Here is a 25,332-nt window from a genome sequence, read left to right as displayed (position 1 = left end):
ATGACCGTGGAGGCCATCGTGTGTGACGGTGATTATCTAGCTGCTAAGATGTCATTAGAAAAGGCTGGCGGTTCTGATACCTGCGATGCCCTTAGTGATTACACGAAGCATTCATTTCATCGAGCAGTAACTCACTCGCTGGACGTCTACTTTGCCCCTATAGTGAGTTTCAATAAGGATCCCTTGTTAGTATGATCTGCCATCAAAGTCTAGGCTGAGAGTCTGGTACAAAAAACCAGAAGTCTTTTGTTTAAAGGCATTGTTTTAAAGATCGATTGATAAATCCTTCTATGGTCTGAATGAAAATGAAAGGAAATATATTTTAATTTCCATTTTATAAAGAGTCACAGATTTCTAACATACTGTAAGTCAGTACTTAATGGCTATTGGGTGATGACAAGACTTTAAAAGGAATAGGCCACAAACCTAAAAAAAGAAATTCAGGGGTAAGGGGAAATAGAGCTCATAACAAACATTTGCATTTCTTCAGGTTGTGTACAATAAATGCTCTAGTTTGAAAAATTAAATATAATTTATGCATCCGTCAACAAATATTTAGGGAATGCCTACTATATGCTAGGTACTGTTCTAATATATTACTTAGTGATCTTTTTTTTCCCTTGTTATTGACCGATTTTTTTATTCATTTATATTATCTGGGTGGAACTTGAAAGTCTAGTTAGTATCTCCCCCATGAAAGAAAGGAAAGGATTAACATAGATCTTACAATTCAGGGACTCTTTTGAGGCTTATACTGGGGAACAATGAGCTATATTGGCATTTTTTTACATTTCATTTTCAAAAAAGTGAACCGAAATGTATAATTTGATTCCACAGTACCATCTTTAAGTGTTCTTCACTTTAAAGCCAACAAGCAGTGGAGGAGGGGGAATGAGATTTACATACACACAAAGAATTAGCTGTGGTGGCTCGTTTCTTATGCTTCTCCATAGGAACTTACTTACGCCACACACGGTCTCCGCTGGGATATTTTGTGTCCGGTCACTTCCTTGTGTGATTCAGCAACATGTGGACCCAGGGACCAGGAAATCTTATTTATCCAAGAGGAAATAAGATAAAGAGGAAAGAGCATGGGAATAAGAATATAAGAAGTTCAGTCTAAATTCACCTGAGATGTGTGTCCATCTATAAATGTGCCTTTCTGGGCCTCGGTCCCAATTATAATGAAAAAGTGGTCTAGATCGTTCCTTACACGCATGAACTTCTGGGGATATATGTTCAAATCTGTTCAAGAAGACCATGATAGAAGCCTCCCATAGTTCTCCACAATGTTATGCTCAACAATTAAAAGTGGATATTTTTGTCCCTTAGTATACATTATAGAGCCATCAGCCACTGATGCATTCAGTGTCTTCTCTCCATTTCTCTTTTCAAACAAAGTTTGAATGAAGCGTTGACTTTTAGTAAATCACATCAAAAGAGCTTATGTCCATTCTGTGATGGGTAGCCTTTTATAGAAGGCCCATGGTGCCACTAAGATGTTTAAAACAGAGAGACACATTCCTAGGGAAGTTTCCTAAAAACCAAGTGTTACGTTGTGTGCCAGGCTGCTGTGTTGCTGGGCTCTCCTCAACTCTCGTGATCAGTGTTGCCAGGCTCTGCCTCACTTCCATTAGGAATTATTGCTTTCACCCTGATTGACTTTTGCGAGCTATTCTTAGGTAACATCAAACTTATTTCCGTCAGGTCCTTTGACCAATACAACACTTGGCTTTAGATAATTACGTACTCTCGCCGATGCTCAGTAAGGACACTCTTGCTATGGGGAGTAAGCGTGGGGGCTGTGGGGTGGTGCTGTAGAGGCTGGCCAGGTGGCCATCTATAATTCAGTTTCAGCCTTTTAAGGATTTGGACAACTAGACTGTCTCAGCTCTAAATCAAGGAAATTGTTTTCAAATATAAATGAGAAAACCATTTTACCAGAACTGACTACTTCTGTAATACAAACTGGGTAAATTTCTAAAGAAATAGCTCCTTAAAATAGAGCACTAAGTGCAGATAACCCCAGAGTCTCCTGGGCAAATCTCTTATTGTCCTTTAAGAAAATCCAACACTGGATTCAATCCAAGACTTTAATTGACTGGAATCTTGACAAATTGACAACCTAGGAAAGCCTTCAAGCTTCCAAGATGCCGTCCCTAAACCTCGTTGTTGTGGTTATCTCCTGGCTCAGTGCTCTGTACTCCCAAATACACAGTTTCAAAGTTTTGGATAATGAAAGAAAATATATTTTTAAAGCAGCCTTTTAAAGAATCCCAGATTTTAACACATAGTAAGTTTGTTTTAATACATATAGTATAAAGCATATTGCCTGGTTATTAAATTAACACAGTGAGAAAAGCAAATACTCAGGCTGGAATGGTGGGGCAAATGGAGACTTTTGAGTGCAATGTGTCCATTTTGATTTGTGGTTCTTGATTATACTCAAAATTGTGTTTGCAAAGAGAAGAGTCAAAGACCTAAGATACTGCCACAAAAGCCAATGATGTTGATTGTATTGGTGGTGGTTTATCTTTATGGTTGGAAGAATATAAAGAATTGTGTGACAAATTAAATATAAACATAAACAGCATGACTTCCATTTTTTAAGTTAATTGCAGTTTACAGCAGTGTTAATCTTTCCTTTTTGTCATTGCTTATAACGATCTTGTTAGTTTTATGAAGAAATCATGAATCATTTCAACCAGAAGCACATCCTAGAGAGGAAATGAGTTCCTCAATTTTGAAACACAAACCACTTAGTTGAGAAAATTAATGTTCTCAGATCATAAAGCCTTGTTACTGAATTAAATCCTTGTTATATTTAATCACTTGTCATGTACAATATGGTTCTTTTTAATTCTTTAATGATTTCCTCTTCAAAGGACAACAACAATAATAAACAAAACTTATAGTGTGACTAGAAGTGACATTTGGGTCATCTAGCTTGACTGAATATGCTAGATAATTATTTTACATTATATTTACTCAAGCCGTACATGTCCTATTCTTGAAATTTTTCAAGTTGTGACTCCGACATCTCTTTTACTTTGTATAAATGCCCCCACCCAAATTAGGAAGAGTTGTTCCTTTCTATTTTAATCCTAATATTTGCCATCCTAGATCACTACTCCTGTATTCCAGGTCAGATTAAATCCTTTTTTAAGTTAAAAAAAAAAAAATCACCTTACTTAGAATTTGATGGACCCCACCTCTATGATCTTGTCACCCACTGTTTTAATCGTTCTGCTTCTTGCCTAACTCTCACAGGTATATTGAGCTTTAGATCTTCTGTCTTCATAGTTGCTCTTTTCATGATTCTGCAGGTTACCATCACCTCTTTCTAAAAGAGGGCAAATCATCTCATTGCAATATATGTCTTCTTTTGCCAAACCATCCCTCCTTCCCTATTCTCAACCTGACTTCTCTGATCTTACCCCTGAGTGTCCCTATCCCTCTGCTTTGCACCGGATGTCAGTCCACACTCCCCAAAGGAACCTACTAACTCTGTGTGTCTTTATTCCCCTGTGATACTAATGCTCTGTCATCTGCTTATCTGAAATATTACATTTCTTTTCATTTCTTTTATTCTTCTGCCTGATTATTCTTAGTGCCCACTGCACCATTTTATTTCTTCTTTGTCTTTCTGGTACACATATTCACCAATACTTTTTAATCAATGAATGTGGGTGACAGGCAAATGATCTATACTATACTTGCATACTTCTTACCATTTTATACATGCACGATAGCTTTTGATCCTCACAACCCTAAGAGATAGATGAGAATTTTATCCCTCTTTCATAGGGGAGGAAGCTGATGTCCACAACATTTTCAAAGATTTGTCCCACAGCTAACCCAAGTTTAAGACCCAGGTCTACCAACTCTTCCTACTATACCATATCACCTCTCTCTGGCAGAAGGATTGCAATCCATTAAAAATCTTCAGCATTAGAAACTGGATGGAAATTAACCAAACCCTTCATTGTACCTTTGCAGATGAGAGTCCCTACACTAAATCCGCCAGCCAGACAAAGCCGCCTGATGGAGCGTTGGCTGTGAGGAGACAGAGCATCCCAGGTTAGACCAGACTGTTGGATTTTTCAGCTATTGTACTTTTGAATCCTATTGTTTGGTGATCCTAAATAATTCCAACTTGGTAACAAAAATCATGTTATTTCATAGTGCATAGACTACATTCTACACAACTTGTTCAAACAATATTCATAAAAGCCAGACTTGGGAAACCTTGCCAACTTGTGAGAATTCATCTTATGATCCATCATTGTAAAACCCTTTGCAAAACGACTTCAGTTTGTACCACTGATCACTCATTTACTGACTCTCACCTCTGTTTTCAGGGGATACTTTCACAAGCAGCATCCATTTCTTTACTGAGATAGCTGGCAAAACTAAGGGATTCAAAATTGCGGCAGCAGATCGTGTAGGCTGAATAAAAAATTACTCCTTTCTTCTCATCTCTTTGAACCTGAATTTGATTGCATTAGACAGCTCTTGTAAAATTCTGGGATTCTGAGATCTCCTTAGGAAGATGTGATTCCGATTCTTGTAATACAGTGAGTGATATATGTGTTTTTCCAATAAAACATTTTGAAGAAATATCTTAAAATGTTTCTACCCTGAGACTTCACTATTTTAAAGCTTTGATTTTGAGAATGACATAAAAACATGTAAGTTCTCCAATTAAAAGGGAAAGGAAATTCAAAATATTATTTACACTTTATTTGAACTAGATAATTCATGGAAAAAACCCTTGTGAAAGCAACTGTGCTTAAGAGAAGGTTTGAAAAGCAATAATATATTTAAACATTTTTCAGAAATAATGTGTTTATATATTTCAGGCAAGTAAATTGAATACAGCTAAACCTTAGCTACAGGATTTTAGAGTATAGTAGTTTTAGCAATGCAGGAGAAACAAAGCAGGGTTTCCTACGTTAAATTAAATGGTTTGGCAAATCTGTTGGTGAAAGGCGGAATTATCCACTTGAATAAAGAGCAAGATGAATTCAGTTTCTGAACAACCCTGTCCATGATTATTATTTATTTTTATAAGAATTCCATGTGGTTATTTTTACTCTTATCCTGAAGGCTTAGATTCATTTTGAAAGTACATGGCTTATAAAGAGACATATTATGGATATGTTAGACATCCTTATTTTAGTGCTTTTAAGATTCTAAAGTAATTTGAATTCTGGAATTAGATGGCATCACCAAGTACTGAGATTTCTTCTGTTTCATCTTGTGAAACATCATTCTTAGTACTAGTCGCATTTAGAAAAACTATTGCAGTCAGCTATGGATTGTGTGCTTTGCTTTCTCCTTGTCAGAGATAAGGAAGTATCCAAAGTTTGAAGTTCAAGAATATCAGTTATCCATCAATTCCTTCTTGGTTTCTCTATATCAGCTAGTATTCAGTATTCCTCTGTTGGGAAAGAGGCAGGAGACCTTCTTACCACTTTATGTGACACTAAACAAATACACTGAATATTATCAATGTTTTCTTTTAGTGCCACATAGTAAATTATAACACATATTTGAAGGCCAGACTTTTCCTTAAAGTCGTTAAGTAGTTTTTAAGTTACATGTTAGATACACAGAATTAGTTAATCATAATTCTTAATTCATGACACAGAAATGATTCTTTATTATGAGTTTTTCCTTCTGTTTCTCCTTATGTCAGATTTAAAAGTCACTGGATTCATGAACTTTTGTGTAGGCTTCATGTGATGTTTACCTGAAATTTGACCATGGGCAAGCCCTGTTTTGTTCATCTCTCATGATGTAAGGGCCAGAGAGGCATTAGGAGTATGGAAAATCTTCTTGGTTATTTAAAATTGTCCAAGAAAAAAAGATGGTACCAGCCAGAGGGCTAAGAAACTAACATGGTTAATAGCTGATTATTACTTACTATTATCTTAAGGAGAAAATTAACAAACTTCTTGGAAACTTCTTCCTGACTGACTAGTGACTCGTGGTGTTCTGATTCTTTATGGCCTTACTTAAAAGTACCTATGAACTCTTGTTCTGGCAAAAAGAAAGGAGTATCCTCAGATCTTGAGCCAGGAAGTCACTTAAAGAGAGATCAAACCCAGCATCCAGAAATCTTGACCAACCACTTACCATGTCCACCCTTGCCCCTACTAAGTCCATAAGAGAGCAAGAGAAAGAGAGAGAGAGAGAGAAAGAGAGATGCACAGAGGAAAGCCAGATAAATGCATGCTCTCTATTTACTGGAGCTTCAGCTGGAAAATCCTGAAGCCATCTCCTAATGGACTCCATTGGCCCACAGAAGGCTATAAGAACTAGACACAAGCTTATAGCCTTTGTCTCCTCCTGTGCTTGCCTCCCAGTTTTACTTCCCCCAAGGTGTTCTTACCACCCTGGCAGCAAGGAAAGATGTATCTAGAGGAAAGTGCACCGATGGAAAGAAGGCCTAGAGAAGAGAGCTGGGCTCATCTGTCAGCCCCCGATCCTCTCAGTGTAGAGGCCCCTCCGAAGGCAGATGCAGCCCGGGGCTGTTGAACTGCCCCAGCCACTGGGAACAAGCAAAGACAAGGAGGCTGAAGCCTTAACAGAACTACAGCTTTTGCCCACCTCTCCCCAAAGCTTCACTGCCAATGGCCCAGTGGTGGGATTTGGATTGGACCATTCGAATGAGCACTTGGATGGATGGGTATAGGGGTGGTGCAGAAATGTAAGGTGGCAGAAGGCATCGTAAGCTTCTCCATCCAAGGTTTGTGACAGTTTAAGCTGTTCTTTGAAACCTAGTCTACAAATATAGATCTAGTGCTTCCTGGAGTAAATATGTACATACGTATACATAAATGAGATTTCTTAACATGGGCTCTGCTATTTTCCATGGCATAATGAATAACTTTTAACAATTCAGTCCCAAAGAAGTAAACTTGAATGTTAACAGAAATATAATTTGCTTTTCATTCATATTAAAATCCACTACTCCTGTCTAAACTTAAAATAACTACAGCAATTATTTTATAATCACAAGCCAAATATGTGTCTTTCATTAAATGCCAGTTCTAACCGTAAATCCTTTCATCCCCCGCCTTTTCTCTTCCCGAAAAAGGGAATGGATTAAACATCTCTTAGGAGCAAAATGCATTTGCTTCGGATAAAGGGAAATGCATTATTCATGTTATTTGGGAACTTGTCATTTTAATCATGTCTCTTATGGCATAATATGTAAAAATAAAAAGATTTTTTAGTCTTTTATAAGGTTTTGTAAAGTTTTTAATAATGATACTAAAAAATGACATGAGTGTCCCCATGACACTGAAGTTTAATTTTAGATTAGAGACTTAACATTCTGTTAAGAATATTAAGGAAGCATATTTTCAATCGTATTTCTGCGCATTTTTTTTTCAAAAATGAGGTAAGTTCTGAAGACAAAGATATTTGGAAGTGAAAGATTCTACCACCTATCTATGTCTATTAAAAAGAATCTGTTGATCTGATTCTCCTTTATTTGACAGATTACTGATGAACTGCAGTTTGACCACTTGGAAGGTTTGTCCAAAATATCAGAGAAATTCTGTACAGACTCTGAGTTTGACAGATTTTGCAGTAATTTGTGGCTTTGCCCACTTAGAGATGAGGCATTTAGTCATGTCTGTCTAATATTTGTTAAGGAACTAGGATACCACACTAGACCTCAAAGCCTAAAGTTAGTATATCATTTATTTGACTTGCTTCCTTTTTCTACATATCCTATCTTTCTTTGCTTATATTTGTCTTGACTAATTGCCCAAAGAATTCTTGGCAATGGACAAACGCAGGAAGATGTCAAATATTCATATCTATTGCATTTGCAAACTTTGGTACACCCAGGAAAGTTATCTTAAGTCTGTATCCAGAATAAGGCCACAAAATTTTGGGTGGTATTTTTTTTCCCCTCTTAGAATATAAGAAAAGACACTTCTCAATTTGGTTATAATGAAAGGAAGATGGTATCAGCCTTTCTTACTTCTCACATTGGGGAGTGGGTAAAATCTGGAGCTGAGAACCTGAAAGGTCCAGGAGCCCAGGATGTGTTCAGCCAAACTGTTTAGAATACATCAAAGAAGGGTCAGCATCTATTGAACAATCAAAATTACAGCAGATACATAGCGTGACTTTTACACTAGGCTTTTATAGCTATACCACTGTTCGGGTGTATAAAGGGCAATTACTTTGATTTGGGGGCCTGGTTCTGCTTCCTCTGTTTAGTTCCACCATTGGGCCCCTCCAAAAGGTGGGTGAGTCTCAGGGATGGGAAACCAAAGTCAGTTCAATCCAGCAAGTATGAAATGTTGTGCTGCCTAAGTCTAATGAATGAAATATAGGTCAGTCAGAACCTGGAGACTTTTAAAGGCCAGAGGTCTCTCCCCAGACCCATTTGTCTCTGTTTGAGCAGACAATCTCTGTTCATTCCTATAATATCTGATGAAAAAGTTTGAGCACAACTTAGCAATAAAATTGACAAGATGAGAGTGATTCATTCAAGTGTTCTGCTTACAGAAAAGGGCTGAGAAAACTGTGCAAAACAACCACAGGGTCTATAAATAGAGCAATGCAAAGCAGAAATTATTACTTATTATGTCAGGTACACATTAAGGATTTCCCCAGAGAGCTGATCCAGTTTGTGGCTGAAGGTATGTACTGAGTTCTTCTCGAATAGCACCAGGCAAAACCAACAGATCGCTTTGTGTGTTCAGTGCTATAGCTTTCATTAGCAATTCAGAGAAATGGCAATCTGTTATGTTTGAACTTCTCTCACGCCTTAGTAAACATGACTGAAATACGATAAAAGTGGTACATGTGCAGCAAGAGATTTTTAAACAATAATTCTTCCAGCATGCAATTTAGGGAAAACTTTTTTGTGGTGCATTACTACTATGCTTTGATACTTCCCGAGCCCCCGGTGTTACAGGAGTGGGAGCACTTGGTCAATGCCATGTTCCAGGTACACACATTAATCAGACGAGTGACTCTCCCAGTATCTGAGAAAACTTTTACAAGAAGACTCAGGGATACATGCACAAGAACTACAAGTAAAAAGTCTTCCCTCTATTGCTTTTGCACTGAAGAAAAATGAATTCTCCTACTCTCCAGGTCTGGTAGACCTTCAATGTAGGGTTTTAAAATTAAGTGACTTTAGAGAATTAAGTTGGGTGAAAGTTGTATTGATTGATTGGCACTGGGAAAAGTGAAGAAACATCTTACATAGTTTAATGTAGAATAGAGTAGCTAGGCCTATTAATACTCTTCTCTTATCCTTAAATGACTTAGCTTTCCAAATATCAGTCACTCACATGTCATCTTCATCATTTTTGTTATACATGTGCTCACCTGGACTATAATTAAGATGAGATTAAGTAAATTTTAACCGATTCACTTTTTACTTAACTTTATCCTAAGCTTTAGTATCTGATTTGACATGCTAATTATATTTTTCTAATATAAATTTCAAATTTTTCTAACTGTGAAAATTAAAAACTAATGTTTATGTGTCGCGTCAAATCATCTTGCATCCGTCAGTGTTTATACACACCATCCTTGGGGAAACACAGACTAGGAATGAGATTCTTCTCAGAAGAAATGACTTTGACAGCCCCCAAACTGCACTTTGTCCATACATGGATAAGTGGGTGTTGATTTATAGTGTGGAAACAGGTCATTTGAATGGCAATGAAAGATATCTGGGTCCTCTGCCAACAAAGGAAAAGAAACACTAAAGGAGAAAGAAGAGGTTGACTAATATTAAGCCAAAGCTTAGGGAATAAAAAGAATGAAATGTTCTAAGAGTAACCTCATCCAGAGAGAGAGAGAGAGAAAGAGAGAAGGTGGAGAGAGGAGAGAGCTATGGATAATTATAAAAGTACTAGCTGCCATTCATTGCATGTTAGGTTCCAAGTATTGGACTAGCCATTTTTATAAAAATCATTTTATTTCTTCCTCATAATACTACCAGGAAATGTTTTGTGAGTTTCCCCTCTTACAGATGAGCAAACTGAAGTTCTGAGAACTACAATCACTTGTCTAAGGTCACAGGGCTAGCGGAGCTTTCATAAACCCTAGATAAATATGAATTTTGACCAGGGCCCTGAGAATGAGTGAAGGGAGAAGGTGGTAGAGAGAATCCTTCCTGAGAATGAGATGGGAAGACTTGTAGAGGCCAATCAAGCCTCTGCTCAGAAGTACCAAGAAAGTGTGAGGTGAGCAGGAGCCTCTGGGTGTGGGTGGTCTCTGTCCATCCACATTGCAGAACCATCTCAGTCCTCACTGGCGGGTACCTGTGATTAGAGTGGGGTTGTGGGACTCTTACCGTTACCTCTCTAAGTAACCGAGGGCTAGGAGGCAAACTAGCAGTGCTCCAGGCTGTGCTGTTATTTAGTCTGCACATTTATGATTTTCAGAGGCTTCAATTCAAGGAAAGAAATTAAAATTGGCCAAGCAGGCTTTTAAATACTTATTCTGAAACTGGTAACACCATAACTATATGCTTTATGTTTCCCTTTTAAGACTGTGGAATAATGCAAAGATTTAAAATAACACTGAATAAATGAAATGAGTCCCTGTGTTCTGTGGAAGAGCATTTACCCTTGCAAAGAGGTTTCTCAAATCAGTTCATATATATCTCCCATTATCGTAGTCAGTCTTTATTCACTGACTCTGATAATAAATATCTATCTATATAAAATATATATGAAGTATGATATACATAAATTTGATATATATAAATTCTTTTAAAATCAAATATTTTTATACATTTTTAAAACCTGTTATGGAGCTAGATATTAAACAGATGTTATAAAGTTTACCCCTTCAAAATTTGGGTGGAAATACCTTGCAGCACCTGGCAAACATCTTTGTCCTCTTAGGAGTTTGCATGCACCCCTGGAGCTTTCCTGCCCTCTGCATGGGAGGTAAACCACATTGATTCCGTGTCTTTCACCAGGGCACACTTCACTGCATTGCTCCTTTTCTACGGCAAATCCTTTGCTTATTCCCAAAGTCCATTATAACTAAAATGATCTTTTCTCATTTTTGACTCCAGCTGTTCCTCTAAACTGACCCTCATACAGTCATTCAACATGTAATTCTCCAGCAATTCCTTGTAGAGCACCTGCTGTGTGCCAGGTACTGGTCCAGCTGCTAGGAACATAGACGTGAACAGGCCTGCTAGCCTCTGTCCTCCTGGAGCTGGCATGCTAGTAAGGGAGACAGACACTCAGCAAACAGTGAATATCTAATGTAAGGTCGGGCTATGCTGAGTACAATAAAGGGGAATAAACTAGTGTAAGGAGTAGAGGGTGGTGGGGGCAGAAAGTCATGGGCTCTATGTTCAAAAGGAAAGTCAAGGATGTCCTCTATCAGGAAGTAACATTTGAGTGAGCCCTAAATGAATGATCAACCTTGTAATAATTTGGAGGAGAAAGATTCTAGGCCAAAAGAAGAGTAAATGCAAAGTCCCTGAGGTCAGAACAAGCTTGGCTTGTTGAGGCAGCTGAGAGAAAGCCAGCATAGCCAGGAAGGGAAAGCAGGGCTGAGAGTGGAAAGAGATAGATGAGATTGGAGGAAGAGACACAGATAGGTCCTGTAGGGCTTCTAGGCCATGGTAAGAGTTTGGATTTGATTCCGAGAGTGACAGGAAGCCATCGCAGGAGTTGAACAGTTGAGATATTGATGTGATTTGGTTTTTGTTTATTTTAATTTCTCTAGCTGCTCTATGGAAAATAGACCTTAAGGAGACAAGAATGGAAGAGCAGTTAGCAGGCTGTAGCAGATTTCAGGCAAGAAATGATGGTGGCTTGAACAAGGATGATGGAAGTGGAGGTAGCGAAAAATGGTCCAATTTTGAGGAAAGAATCCAAAGAACCTCGTGACAAATTGGATGTGGGATGAGAGAGGAAAGGAGTTTAGGATGATTCCAAGGTTTTTGCTCTTAACAACTGAGTAAATACCGATGCCATTTACTGAGACAGAGGATCACTGAGGAAGAAGTGGATTGGTGGAAGGGACAGTGGGGAGCTCAGAGGAAGGAGAACTCGGAGAAGTAAATTTTGAAGCCATCAGCTTGTAGTTGGTATTTACACTGTTGGGGGTGGGTCATAGATCATCGAGGTAGATGATCATGCGGGTCGATTGAGACGAGGTCCTAGGTCTGAGCCTGGAGCATACCAACCCTCAGGGGGTGTCAGGGAAGGAAGATTCGGCAGAAGACATGAAGACACAGTGGCAGTTTGACAGGACGAGAACCAGGAGAGTGTGGTACCCCGGAATCTGAGTTAAGTGCCATATGTCACGAAAGAGGAAGCAAAAGACTGAGTCAAATATCAGTGACAAGGTCAATACAATGAGGCCTGAGAATTGGCCATGAGTCTGTAAGAAGGAAGTTTTTAGTGAGCCTGAGCAGAAGAGTTTCAGTGAAAAGGTAGGCGTGAAAGCCTGATTTGAGTAGGTTGAGGTGAGAATAGGAGTAAACAGAGGCGAAGAATGTAGACAGCCCTTTCAAAGAGTTTCTCTATCAAGGGGAACAGAGAAATGGGAGAGTAGTCCAAGGGGACATATGGTCTAGGGAGGACTTTGAAAAAATAGACAGATAGATATAGATAGATATATAGGAGAGGATATAGCATGTTTGTATGCTGATGTGGTTAGCTAGGGGAGGAGGAGAAAATGATGCAGGAGAGAGAGGACAGAAAAGCAAAAGCAGAGTCTTGGGAGAGGCAGGGGGCGGGGAGGGAAGGCGGAGTAGAAGGGCACGATGGCGATGGCGGGAGGGTGGGAGAGTTTCTGCCAAGATTTGTGAGTCCTCTTCTGACTGTTCTGTTTTCTTAGTGAAATAAGAGGTGAGGTTGTCCACAGAAGAGTATACACAAGAAGAGGATGTTAAAGGCTTGTAGAGAGAGGAGGAGGTGTCATTTCCAAGACTGGGAGAGTGGATTCCCTAGGGTGGTGTCAAAGGGTTACCCTGCAGGGCAGGATACCCCTAACTAAATATAACCCCTGCTGTCTCACAAACCTCCTTCAATCAAAAAAGGATAAAACGAACATGACCTGCTAATGCTGATGCCCACGTCGTGTGTCACATATCATATCATATTCCATTTTCCCTGGGTGCTCGCCTACAACTCCTTTCCATAATCATTTCTTTTTACAAAAAACTCCGAATATTTTGAGGTTTTTATTGAGGGCTTTGGCAGTTTAGCTCATCCTGTTTCAAGTTGTTCTCCAATTGTTTTCCTGGATTCTAGACTTCTTCCTAATTTAAGACAATATCCCCTTAAATTCAAGAAAGTGTTTATTAAAAATTGCCCCATAAAGTTTTGCCCAGTAGGGTTCATAGCTGGGTGCAGCCCACGTTTTGTTGGATAAAAGAGTCTCCTTTCATCACTTACCTTAGGATCCCATCGCTGTAATGTGCCAATGCTTACGAAATGATGAGATAGAGTGGAACCTGTGTAGTGTTCTTGCTGATCTTTCTCTAATAAACACCTAAATCTATGCCACACGCGTGCACATACACAGATTTTTCCCTCTGTGTTCTGCCTTCGATATTGGAAACTCCACATCGAACTTCTTCTGCTTCAATATTTTTAGAGACAGGAAACTTACTATCTTACGAGGTAGCCCCCATTCTTTCACATCTCAGTCTGTTAAGTATTCCTTATGCTGATGGGCTGAACTTTCCCACGTGGACCTCTACCCTCTGGCTCTTCTAATTTTTCTGAACTTCCCCAGAGTAAGTCATTCAGATACTTGAATACACCTATCATCTCTTCCCTCAGTTGTTGTTGTTTTTAAACCAGGTAAAACATGTTCCTTCCTTCAGTCCTGCCTTACATGACATGTTTTCCATACCCTGCTAGTCTTTCTCCACTTTGTCAATACTGTTCAGCACGTGGCAGCCAAAACTGAGCACTTCCCTCAGCTGTGGTCTGAAGAGAACAGAGTACAAGAAAACCATTACCTCCCCTGATCTGGATGTAATACTCAATGAATGCAGATTAAAACTATGCTTTTTAATAAAATGATGATGTTTGCTTATATTGAACTTGCTGTCAACTAAAACTTAGAGGCTGTGTTCTCATGAATTGCTCTTAACAGCACTCTGGAGCACTCTGTATCATGCTGGGCAACACTGTATCCTTTGTTCAGTTGTCTGCATATTTATTTCTATTATATTCAGCTAGTAATATTTGAGAAGAGGAGAGGAAGAAGAATACTAACAATTGTTAGGTGTCCATCACTTACCAGAAATCATTCAGTCTTATTTATTAAGAAAAAGAGAGAGAGATGTTATCCAACTTTTACAGAGGAATAAATAAATTAAGGATTACAGAAGCTTAAATAACTTTCCCAAGTCTGTCGAGTGACAGAGCTGGCATTCAGGTTTAGGATTCCCTTAATTCAAAGATTCTCATCTTTCAGCTATGTACGTAGCTCTCACACGATTCAGCCCATCTTACCAACTTGGTGGAAATAGTCTTTGCTCCTGATCATCACATATCTTTATTACTCTTCTTAGCAGTGAATTAGCCACAATTTTTCTTTTATATATAGAGACAGGGTCTCAATATGTTGCCCAGGCTGGTGTTGAACTCCTGGCCTCAAGCAGTCCTCCCTCCTTAGCCTCCCAAAGTGCTGGGATTACAGGCCTGAGCCACCGTGCCCCACCCAGATACAAATTTTTTTTTTTTTTTTTTTGAGACAGAGTCTCACTCTCTTGCCTGGGGCAAGTGCCGTGGCATCAGCCTAGCTCACAGCAACCTCAAACTCCTGGGCTCAAGCAATCTTTCTGCCTCAGCCTCCCGAGTAGCTGGGACTATAGGCATGTACCACCATGCCCGGCTAATTTTTTCTATATATTTTTAGTTGTCCAAGTAATTTCTTTCTATTTTTAGTAGAGACGGGGTCTCGCTCTTGCTCAGGCTGGTCTCGAGCTCCTGAGCTCAAACGATCCACCCGCCTCAGCCTCCCAGAGCGCAGGATTACAGGCATGAGCCACCGTGCCTGGCCCAGTTACAAATTTGATACTTATCTAATAAAGAGTTAAAAATGTTGAGCATAGCAGCACCAAGGACAGAGCTCTACAGCGTCCCCACCAGAAATCTTGACTCTCACCTGTGAATGTTGATATGCAGGCTTTGGGTACCATTCTCAGTGAGCCTCAAAGCCACAGACTTCCACAGGTTAATATGGGAGATCTTTCTAAAATCCTACTTAAATACTAAAATATTGTACCTCCTATATATTATCTTTATATGTGGTGTTGGTTTACATGTCTTATTCTTCAGTGGTATAATAATATTTCCTAAAATTTCTCCAGGGCATATCCCAGAGGTCTAGGATTTCCAGAGTCCTTCACTGTACAAATTGAAATACTCATTCCCAGGCTTTGGGCAAATCTTTGATTTCTATCTTCATTTCACAATCATGTCTTTTAATTCTCTGACTTAAATTTATCTGACTCATTTATCTGGTCATTGATCTGACTCTAGAAACTTGGATATATCTTAAACAGCTAGGGTGTGCTTTACTATCACTTTTCCTACCTTTGGGTTATGCTTTCTGTTATTTTAATCTTAAATCCTCCCCTTTCTAGTGTAAGATTTTTCTCCTTAGAAGCCACTTGAGATACATCTGGAATTGAGCAGCTACGTGTTTCCTCTTGCTAAAAGTAACTCTATACCAGCTTCTACAAGCAGTACACTTCTTCCCCATGTTCTTTGAACTAGAGCACCAGGGGCCAGTTTCATGGAAGACAATTTTTCCACGGACTGGAAATAGGGATGTGTGTCGTGGATTGTAGGGGTGTGGCGTGGAGCTCAGGATGTGATGGGCAGCCCGTTTCCTAACAGGCCATGGACCGGTAATGGGCAGTGGCCCAGGGTTGGAGACCATAGAATTAGAGAACCTGGAAGAACTCTCTAGTTGTCCCTAATCCCTTCTTTTAGCTACATTTCTTCCATGATAACATTATCCATAATCTAATAAAGTATATCCAGGAATTAGTCATTGTAGGAGGCCAGATGAAGGTGGTTGTAATTATGGTGAGAAGAATTCCTCTTCTGCTCTTCAGACACAAGGAGTAAAGGGAAGAGAATATTAGGAGTTTGCAAAAAATGAAATGGCAAATATTAAAAGTACTGATTATATCAAGTATTATCAAGGATACAGGAAAATAGAAATACTCACATACTGTTGATAGGAGCGTAAATTTTTTGGAAGACACATTTGTAGCATCAATAAAAATGTTTTAAATGTATATGCTTTTTCCAACATTTCTGGGAAGGTATCCTTTAGTTATCCTCACACTTGTGCACAAACGGGTAATTATACTTGCCTACTTACAAGACATGGTGATTTTTGAGAATCATCCCAAATGGATAAAGAAATGCTTTAAAAAAAATATAAGTAGCCACCCAACAAACACTGTTAGCATCACTCACTGCCTCTGAGGGAGTATGTCAGTTGGCTTTGGAGAAGGAGGCTATGGGAATAGGAAGGGAACTCTCCCAACTCTTATGTCTCACTGTTGAAAAGTAGGAACTGAGTGTCCCTCCCATCCTATAAGTCGACATGTGGGGTGGAGTTGATGATGAAAGTGGGCAGGACTGGGAATAAAATATGCCAGCAGATCAGAGATGTCCACTGAAGCTTGTTAATGAAATATTGTAAACAACCCAAAATATATATCAATACAGAAATGGCCAAACAAATGGGGATGCCATCATTCTAAGAAACATTACGAAACTGTGTTAAAAGTATAGCGTAGACCTATATAGGTCATGCCATGAAAAGATCTCCAAGACATATTGTTATGTTGGAAAACAGCAAATCATCTTGTGTTATTGAATCCAATTTAGGTTAAATGTTAGAGTCTGAAAAGAGAACGGAAGGTCAGGCACAAACTTTGACGGTGGTTTCCTCTGAGATGGGAAAAGAAGTAGAGGAAGAGTGTGGAAGAGTGCTGATATGATTTGGATATTTGGCCCCTCCAAATCTCAGGCTGAAATTTGATCCCCAGTGTTGGAGGTGGGGCCTAGTGGGAGGTGTTTGGGTCATGCGGGTGGATCCCTCATGAATAGCTTGGTGTCCTCCCCAGGATGAGTGAGTTGTCCCTTTATTAGTTCAAGCAGGAGCTGGTTGTTTAAAAGAGCCTGGCACCACCTCCTTCCTCTCTTGCTCCTGCTCCAGCCATGTGACACACCTTCTCCCTTTGCCCTCCCTTTGCTTTGATTGGAAACTCTGTGAACCCCTCACCAGACCGTGAACCCCTCACCAGAAGCAGATGCTGGCAGCAGGATGTTTTTCTTTTCTTTTCTCTCTCTTTTTTTTCTTTTAAGAGACGAGATCTCACTCCGTTGCCCCAGGTAGAGTGCAGTGGCGTTGTTGTAGCTTGCTGCAACCTCAAACTCCTGGGATCAGGCAATCCTCCTGCCTCAGCCTCCCCAGTAGCTAGGACTACAAGTGCGTGCCACCATACCTAGTTAATTTTTTACTTTTTTGTAGAGACAGAGTCTTGCTATTGCCCAGGCTGTTCTCAAACTTCTGGGCTCAAGCAATTCTCCCTCCTTGGCCTCCCAAAGTGCTAGGATTAAAGGCATGAACCACTGTACCCAGCCAGGCGTGATGTTTCCTGTAAAACATGCAGAACCATGAGCCAAATAAACCTATTTTCTTTATAAATTACCAAGCCCCCGATATTCCTTTATAACAGCACAAAACAGTCTAGCACAAGTGCCCAGATACTTCTCTATCATTGGAATCCTATACCTAAATGTATTTGTTTATTACCTGGATAATTTTTTAACTACTGTAATGACAAGAAGAAATATCAGTGGATGGGCTATGCTTGTCAGAATCATATTTTGGGGGGCCATATCAGGCTGAGCCTTACAGAGGGGGAAAAAGAGGAGGAAGCATTTCTGCCAACTGATGCCACACAGAGCCAACAAGTTTATAAATATTTATGCATGTGTTAAGAAGACCATTTGCAAAGAGAACAACAAAAATTTGATGGTCTCACCATTCACATAAGAAATGAGAAAATGGCTCATTTTCTCATGGTGGTTCATTTTCTGAAAATGGCTCATGGTGGCTCACGCCTGTAATCCTAGCACTCTGGGAGGCCGAGGTGGGAGGATCACTTGAGGCCAGGAGTTGGAGACCAACCTAAGCAACATAGCGACACCCCGTCTCCACAAAAAATAGAAAAATTAGCCAGGAATGGTAGTGCACACCTGTAGTCCCAGCTACTCTTAAGAGGCTGAGGTAGGAGGATCGCTTGAGCCCAGGAGTTTGAGGTTGCAGTGAGCTATGATGACGCCACAGCACTCTAGCCTGGGCAACAAAGCAAGACCCTATCTCAAAAAAAAAAAAAATGAGGAAATAGATAATTTGAAACAAAAATGATCAACGGTTTTCAAATATTTCAGGTCGTATGGAAAAGGGGTCAATGTTTTGTCCACAATCTTAGAGGCAGAACTAGAACTTGTGTGCCAGAGGGTACCAACCAGCATTATCCCACTGGCTAAGAGGCCACCGATGCCTTTTGTTTGGCCAGTGAATACCCTGCGGCGACACCTGTGGCTGTTCACCTATCTCATGTCCACACCCTGCACATGTGCATCCCCCAGGGCCTGCTCCATTCAGTTTATCTGACTGGCACCTGCATTTGGATGTTTAACTCATGCTATTAGGATAAACTATAGGAAGTCATATTTGGAAGCAACTTAAGTAGAACTTTCTAAGAAGTCTGAAAGGCAGCATACCGGACTGGTTAGGAAGACAGGCTCTGCAGCGAGCCTGCCTTATTTGAATGCCAGCCTTGCCCCCTACTACCGTGTGGAGTTAATCTGCTGATTGCTTAAGTTTCATGCCTCAGGTTTCCCATTGTGTGAACTGAGAATGTAGTGAGGATTATATGAGTTAATACACATAAAACATCTCTATTAGTTATCTATTGCTGTGTAACAATAGTACCACAAATTTGGCAGCTTAAAACAATACACACTTATCATGTCACAGTTTCTGTGGGGCAGGATTCCAGACACAGGTTATCTGATCCTCTTTAGAGCCTCACAAAGTTACAATTCAGGCACCGGATAGGGCTGCAGTCTCAGCTGAGGCTTGACTGGGGAAGGGTCCACTTCCAAGCTCACTCAGGTTGTGGGTGGAATTCAGGTCAGGGCATCAGTTTCCTGCTGCCTGTCAGCCAGGGGCTTCCTTCAGCCCCAGCGTGGCCGCCTGCAGCCTCAAAGCCCACGAGGGAGGGGAAGTCTCCAGCACAGTAGGCGCTACAGTCTTATGTGTGTAGTCACATACACGTGGCAACGTATATCTGGAACTTTTGCCATATTCTACAGGTTAGATACAGGTCACAGGTCATGCCCACACTCAAGAGGAGGGAAATCACACGGGCGTTGAGCATCAGACTTAGAGAGCGTGAGGACGGCCCTGGAGCCTGTGCTCCCTGGCACACAAAGTCAGCCTGGTCCTATGAAGTGCTTAGTGAGTGTCGGTTATTATCCATTGACACTGCGTGAAGAAGGCATGGGTAGCTTTCTGAGAGGACAACTTTCTCACGCTGGGCATATTCAGACAGGTACTGGATGGCAGCTGTCAGCACAGAGCAAAGAAGACCAAAGGGATGTAGGTCTTGAGCCAGACATCCCTGAAGGTCACCTGCGATTCAGTCTCCAGACAAGGGGAACCAATGGCCCCTCCTCCTTCAGTCTCTACCAGCATCTACCTGGGTTCATCACTGCTTTCTTTTTGCTTGCTATCTTTTTTTCATTTTTACCTGATTTCACCTGGGTAAAAATGGGAGCTAGATCATCCTATGCGATTTTGTCTGAGAGTTCTGAGAGTTCCCCTGGTCCTGCATAGAACAGCCATTCTTGGGGTTGGGATGCAAGGAAGGAAAGAAATACATTTTACTTCTGCTACAACTTACAGCCTTGTCTCCTCCTTAGGAAAGGGGGCCCAGGCTCTGTTTATTGCTTCTTTGTCTCTCAAAATCCTAACCAGGTTTGTGTTCCTGGACTGCACTCAGTAAAGGCCCTCCAGCATCTCCCAGAAAAGGGAGAGATGATGAACCGGCCTCTAGGCTCTCACTAGACCTTGCTGCTGACATATGAGGGTTTTTACCCATGTGATTCATTCCTCAGTTCGTTCCTGTGCCTCTGCTGTTTGTATAGAGGCCCAGTAAATAGAAACTTCCTGCTGAGTAGCCCAGCCCTGGAAGAGAACTGATAAGGCAGTTTTATGGATGGCAGCACAGAATCCAGAAATGTGTTTTTTATGCCTGAGAAATTATTGACTTAAAACATACGTAGCCTTGCATATTGATTTCATAAGTGCGCCTGCCAGCTCTATTTCTGCATTCAGCCTCTGAAAAATGTGACCAGAGAACCATATGTGCCTCACCCAAATATACCCTGTGTGATGCCCATGCCTAGCTCCTGGCCCTGTTGTGCTGGGGAGAATAAATGGGAATGACTGAGGAACTCAAACTCTACAGCCGTGCTAGTAACTAAATATTAGAAATACAATAACCATGAAGCATCCCTGTTATTTCTTTAATTTTAGCAATTTCCCAGTGGAGTATTAAGGTGTTAATTGCCTCTGCACTTCTTTGGTTGACAGATATGTCCTTTTTCACCTAGGTAAGAGAAGCAATTATTGTAATGCTCTCATGGGCTTGGTGAGATATTCTTTAATGACTTTTAAAGGCATTGATAGGACATTGTGCTTTTAAAGGGAAACCGTCCTCTGTGCCGCTTGTGCTTGATAACAACAGTGGATATTGTAGTGAGACCACGTGAAGAATCTATGAAAGGAAAATATGTAATGGAAAAAATAAAGACAATAGTAATATATTTGCAGGAAATATGTATCCAGATTTCAGATATGAGAAAAATATGTTCCTATGTGTGCATATATCACTGAGTTTAACAAAGATTAAACAAAACAAAAAGAGAGTGAGCCTTTTTCTTTAGATACTCAGCAAGGATTATTTCTCTGGAATTTCAACACAAAGTTGTTATTCTCTAGAACTTGTATGGCCTCACAAATAAAGGTTTGGCAGGTCACTTACTCAGTACAAATCAGAAAATATTCTTTCACCCATTGTGTGAAAGTGACTTTCATAGTCCACTTGAACTACAATTTGTTTCAATATTTCATATTTGCATTCAAAAAGTAAAAGAAAAACAGTCTTAGAACTTTTAATTAGAATTCAGATCTCTTTTTTGATAAGAGTCACTTTGGAAACTTGGTCAAGCCAAGACTTGTGATCCATGTTAACCAAAGTAATATTGTGGAAAGGAGATTGAATTTAGGGTTAGAACACATGGTTTAAGTTCTAGCAAAATGATTTGCCTGATAGGTGTCCTTAGGCAAGTTATTTAACCTCAAAAATCTTTAGATATTTTTCATCTTTAGGATTCTGGGTTTCTGTGAAAATCAAGTATATGTGACTCTACTAGCTTAAATAGCTTAAATGCTATATGGATATAAAATTATATTTTCAGAGGAAGATCTAGGTATTCAGGTTTCTAAAACATATTACTACAATTTGAGAAGAGGGAGCTCTTTAAAAAAAAGAATACAAAAATCGTTTTCAAATTTGACAAAACCATATGACAGTGTGAATACTTTGCTAGGTTCCCTCTCAAGACTCTGTAAGAAGCCCGTGCCAGCAAAGGTCCCAGGAATTTAAGACTCAGTAGCGTAACCTGTGCGTTAGTGTTACAGACTTATGGAAATGGCTAAACTGCTGCCTGGCAGGGCTTCATTCTTGTTTTTTAGCAGTAGAAACTTCCTTTCGAAATCTTACATGGAGAAAAGAGAGTGAAAACTGGTAAGAGTAGCTGAAGGTGGGACCCAGGGCTTAGGGCTATGCCTGTTTGGCTCCATCTTCCTTTAGTACTTTAAGAACCTCAGCTAAGAGTGGAATTTGAAAGAACATACTGTATTCATTTATCCTATGATGCACTTCCCCCTCTCTCTCTCTCTCTCTCTCACACACACACACACACACACACACACACACACACACACATTTTAACAACTGTGAAACTGGAATGCATCTTACAGTTGTTCTTAGACCTGTAGAAGTTGTGATGTGATTATTATTGCCTGTGCATGCTCTTACTTGGTTGCAATTCCTGGTGATATAATTGGGTAAATGTAACTCCTTGAAGTTTCAGGAAATAAACCATTAAGGACCACTTGAGGAAGGAATATACATTATTATCTAAAATGTTCTATTGATACTTTCCCATAGGATCAAGAAAGCACAAGTATCAAAACTTGCCAAGTGAGGATCCCACAGAAGTGGGAAAAGGGTGATACCAAGGAGTAGTCCCCAGCTCGCTGCCTTGGAGGCATAGAGGGTGGGTGCCTTGGTGCTTACCTACAAACCTTAATAGAACAGTTAAAGCTTTTTGATGACGAGCTTCAGAACTGCAAAGGTGATGAACAGAGAAAGAAAATTGAAACTCTCAACAAGGCAACAAACAGCATGGTAGAATCAGTGAAGCACTACACTGGGTGCTGCAGATTACTAAAGACCAAAGTAATGCTGACTTTCTTGCTGGCCACCTGTGGAGTGAACAGACCCTGAGGGTCTGGGACAAGGGCCAGCTCCCACCCCTGAGTCCTCAGGGCCCTGCTGCCTGCCTGGGACCAGCTGTGGGTTTAAATGTCATGCTCTCCCTGCCCCCTTCCCACTGCCTTCTGGGAGCTTGAATTCAGGATTTCTTCCTAGTGTCCAAGACTTTGATAAGAAACTTATAGAGGCTGATGCTTACCTACAAACCTTAATAGAACGGTTAAAGCTTTTTGATGACAAGCTTCATAACTGCAAAGGTGATGAACAGAGAAAGAAAATTGAAACTCTCAACAAGGCAACAAATAGCATGGTAGAATCAATGAAACACTACCTTGTGCACTGCAGATTGCTAAAGACCAGAGTAATGCTGAGAAGTACACAGATGGAATTATAAGTACTATTAATCTTGTAGATGCAATATGTCAACACAGTCCCTTGGAAACTGTGGTCAGCACAATGCCTTCCCAGGCAGTCTTACCTCCAGAATCTGCTTGGTTGTATAATTCAGAGCAGCATCCATCTTCCCTACCAGTTGGACCTGTATTTGCCACCTTGGGACATTATGAGACTATAAGACCAAATAGTACAGGCCGTGAACATTTACCACCTAGTAGCAGTCTAACATCTCCGAACTGTGTCAACATGTCTCCAAATACAGTCCCAGAGTTCTCTTTATTCTAGCAGTGAAGATGAATTCTGTGTCGCTGATGATTTCCTCGAAGTGGCTCATTCCCAAAGTGCTTAATATATTCTTCTGGATCCGCCTCAGTCTTGACACACAGCAGCTCAGAAAACAGTCTAAAGTGCCCAGATACCACAGAATCACTTAATTCTTTCATGTCCAATGGAACAAGCAATGCTGACCTTTTTGATTCATACGGCCATAGAGATGATGAGGGGAGGCAGGATTCGTGGAGGGGTACTTGAATGTCATCATGCACCTGTTGCCACAGGTTAGGCTTGGAATGAATCTTACTAAGGTAGTTTTTCCACAGTTTATTCTTGAAAGAAGACCTCTTCTAGAAATGTCTGCAGACTTTTTGTACATCTGGACCTTTTTGTGAGCATTGGTAACCAGCAGAATCTGGGGGACTGAATGGGTCAGGTCGTGAAATGGTAGCTCTCAGCCTTTCATGATGGAATGAAACAATCAGTTGCTAAAAAGCCATACAACTGCATTTTGGGTGAGATTTTGCAGTGTCACTAGACATTACCAAATGATACTGAAAAGAACACAGCTATTAATAGTTTCAGAAGGACCAGTTCCCTTGGTTTCCAAAAACAGTGTAACATTCGTGGCTGAGCAAGCCACCCGTTTCAGCCATTTTTGCTGAGCGTTTCATCAAGAAGATACAATTCAGTGCTCACGTCTGGACCAAATCAAAATTCCTTAGGGTGTCAACTGAGGTGCACAGCACCTCATGGTCTCATGTCTAGACTGTGACAAATATTACATCCTCACATTTCCCAATGGTTAGGAGGTCTACCCTCACAATGCCCTGGGAGGAATTAGGAGAATTGCAATATTAATTTTTCCAGAACTGGCTATAGTGCAAATGTCGTCGTTTGCCCTAAACCTTTTTATGAGAACAAGAAGCACAGATTTACCACTGAGATTTTTTTTTCCAAATGACAAGAAGTCTTTTGCTCAATTAAAGGGAAATAGAATACTGCAACGTATGCAAAATATGAAACAGTGTTCGTAAATACCAAGAAGTTGCCTATAATCAAGAAGAAAGTGAGGAAGCTGAAAGATCAGAAAGAGTATGAATCCCACTGCCTTTGGGAAGATGTTACTTTCAGCTTAAAAATCATAGACACTGATACAGGAAGTGAAGCAAAGCACAGACTTGAAGAAAGATAAAGAGCAGAAGCCCAAGAAACAAAGAAGGAAATCCAGTGGGAGACAAGGTTATTTCATGAGTGGAGAATGTTTGGTTTATGATGAACCCTTACTGAAATGTCTTGGTGCTACCAAGCATTAGGTTGGGAAATGCAGAGTTTACACCCGACGACCAGTAGGTGTAATTCAGAAACAATGATCTCCCTTTGGGAGAACATATTCGCTCCTGTCTTATTGCAATGATTCCTATCTCAGGGATAGTGAACTTTCTGATGTAGATAAACAAAGTTGGAAAGGCTTCCCTTCTTTCCTCTGTGACAGTAACGATTTTGACTTCAGTCCTGAGAAAAACTACAGGTTTTGAAAACAAGATATCTGCTCCTTTTCCAAACCCCATATGTTGAAAAGCATTTATTAATATAAATCCAAGTCTCAAGCACTACACTCTAGTACTGCTGTTAAGATATACCACCTCTGTTTTCTAGTTCATATAATGTTGGGGTGTGTGTTTGTGTATGTGTGTATTGTGTGTGTGTGTATATATATATATATATATATAAAACAGTTGGCCCTTGAACAACATGGTTTGAACTGAGAAGGTCCACTAATACATACATGGATTTTCTTCTGCCTCTGCCACCCCTCAGACAGTGAAACCAACCTCCACCCTCCTCCTCAGCCTACTCAACATGAACATGAGGATGAAGACTTTTATGATGATCCACTTCCACTTAATAAATAGTAAACACATTTTCTCTTCTTTATAATTTCCCTAGTAACGTTTTCTTTCCTTTATTGTAAGAATACAGTATAATATACAGAACGTGTTAATTGGCTGTTTATGTCT

The 25,332-nt window shown here is 40.2% G+C and overlaps 1 pseudogene; it reads left to right on the top strand.

The window, feature by feature from the left end:
• Nucleotides 1–24,079, top strand: LOC105808368 (annotated as a pseudogene).
• Nucleotides 24,080–25,332: the final 1,253 nt, after the last annotated feature.

Source organism: Propithecus coquereli, unplaced genomic scaffold, assembly GCF_000956105.1.
Source record: "Propithecus coquereli isolate 6110/MARCELLA unplaced genomic scaffold, Pcoq_1.0 Scaffold172, whole genome shotgun sequence".
Classification (NCBI taxonomy): domain Eukaryota; kingdom Metazoa; phylum Chordata; class Mammalia; order Primates; family Indriidae; genus Propithecus; species Propithecus coquereli.
Note: the sequence above shows the minus strand (reverse complement) of the source record. Positions and strands in the feature narration are given on the sequence as shown.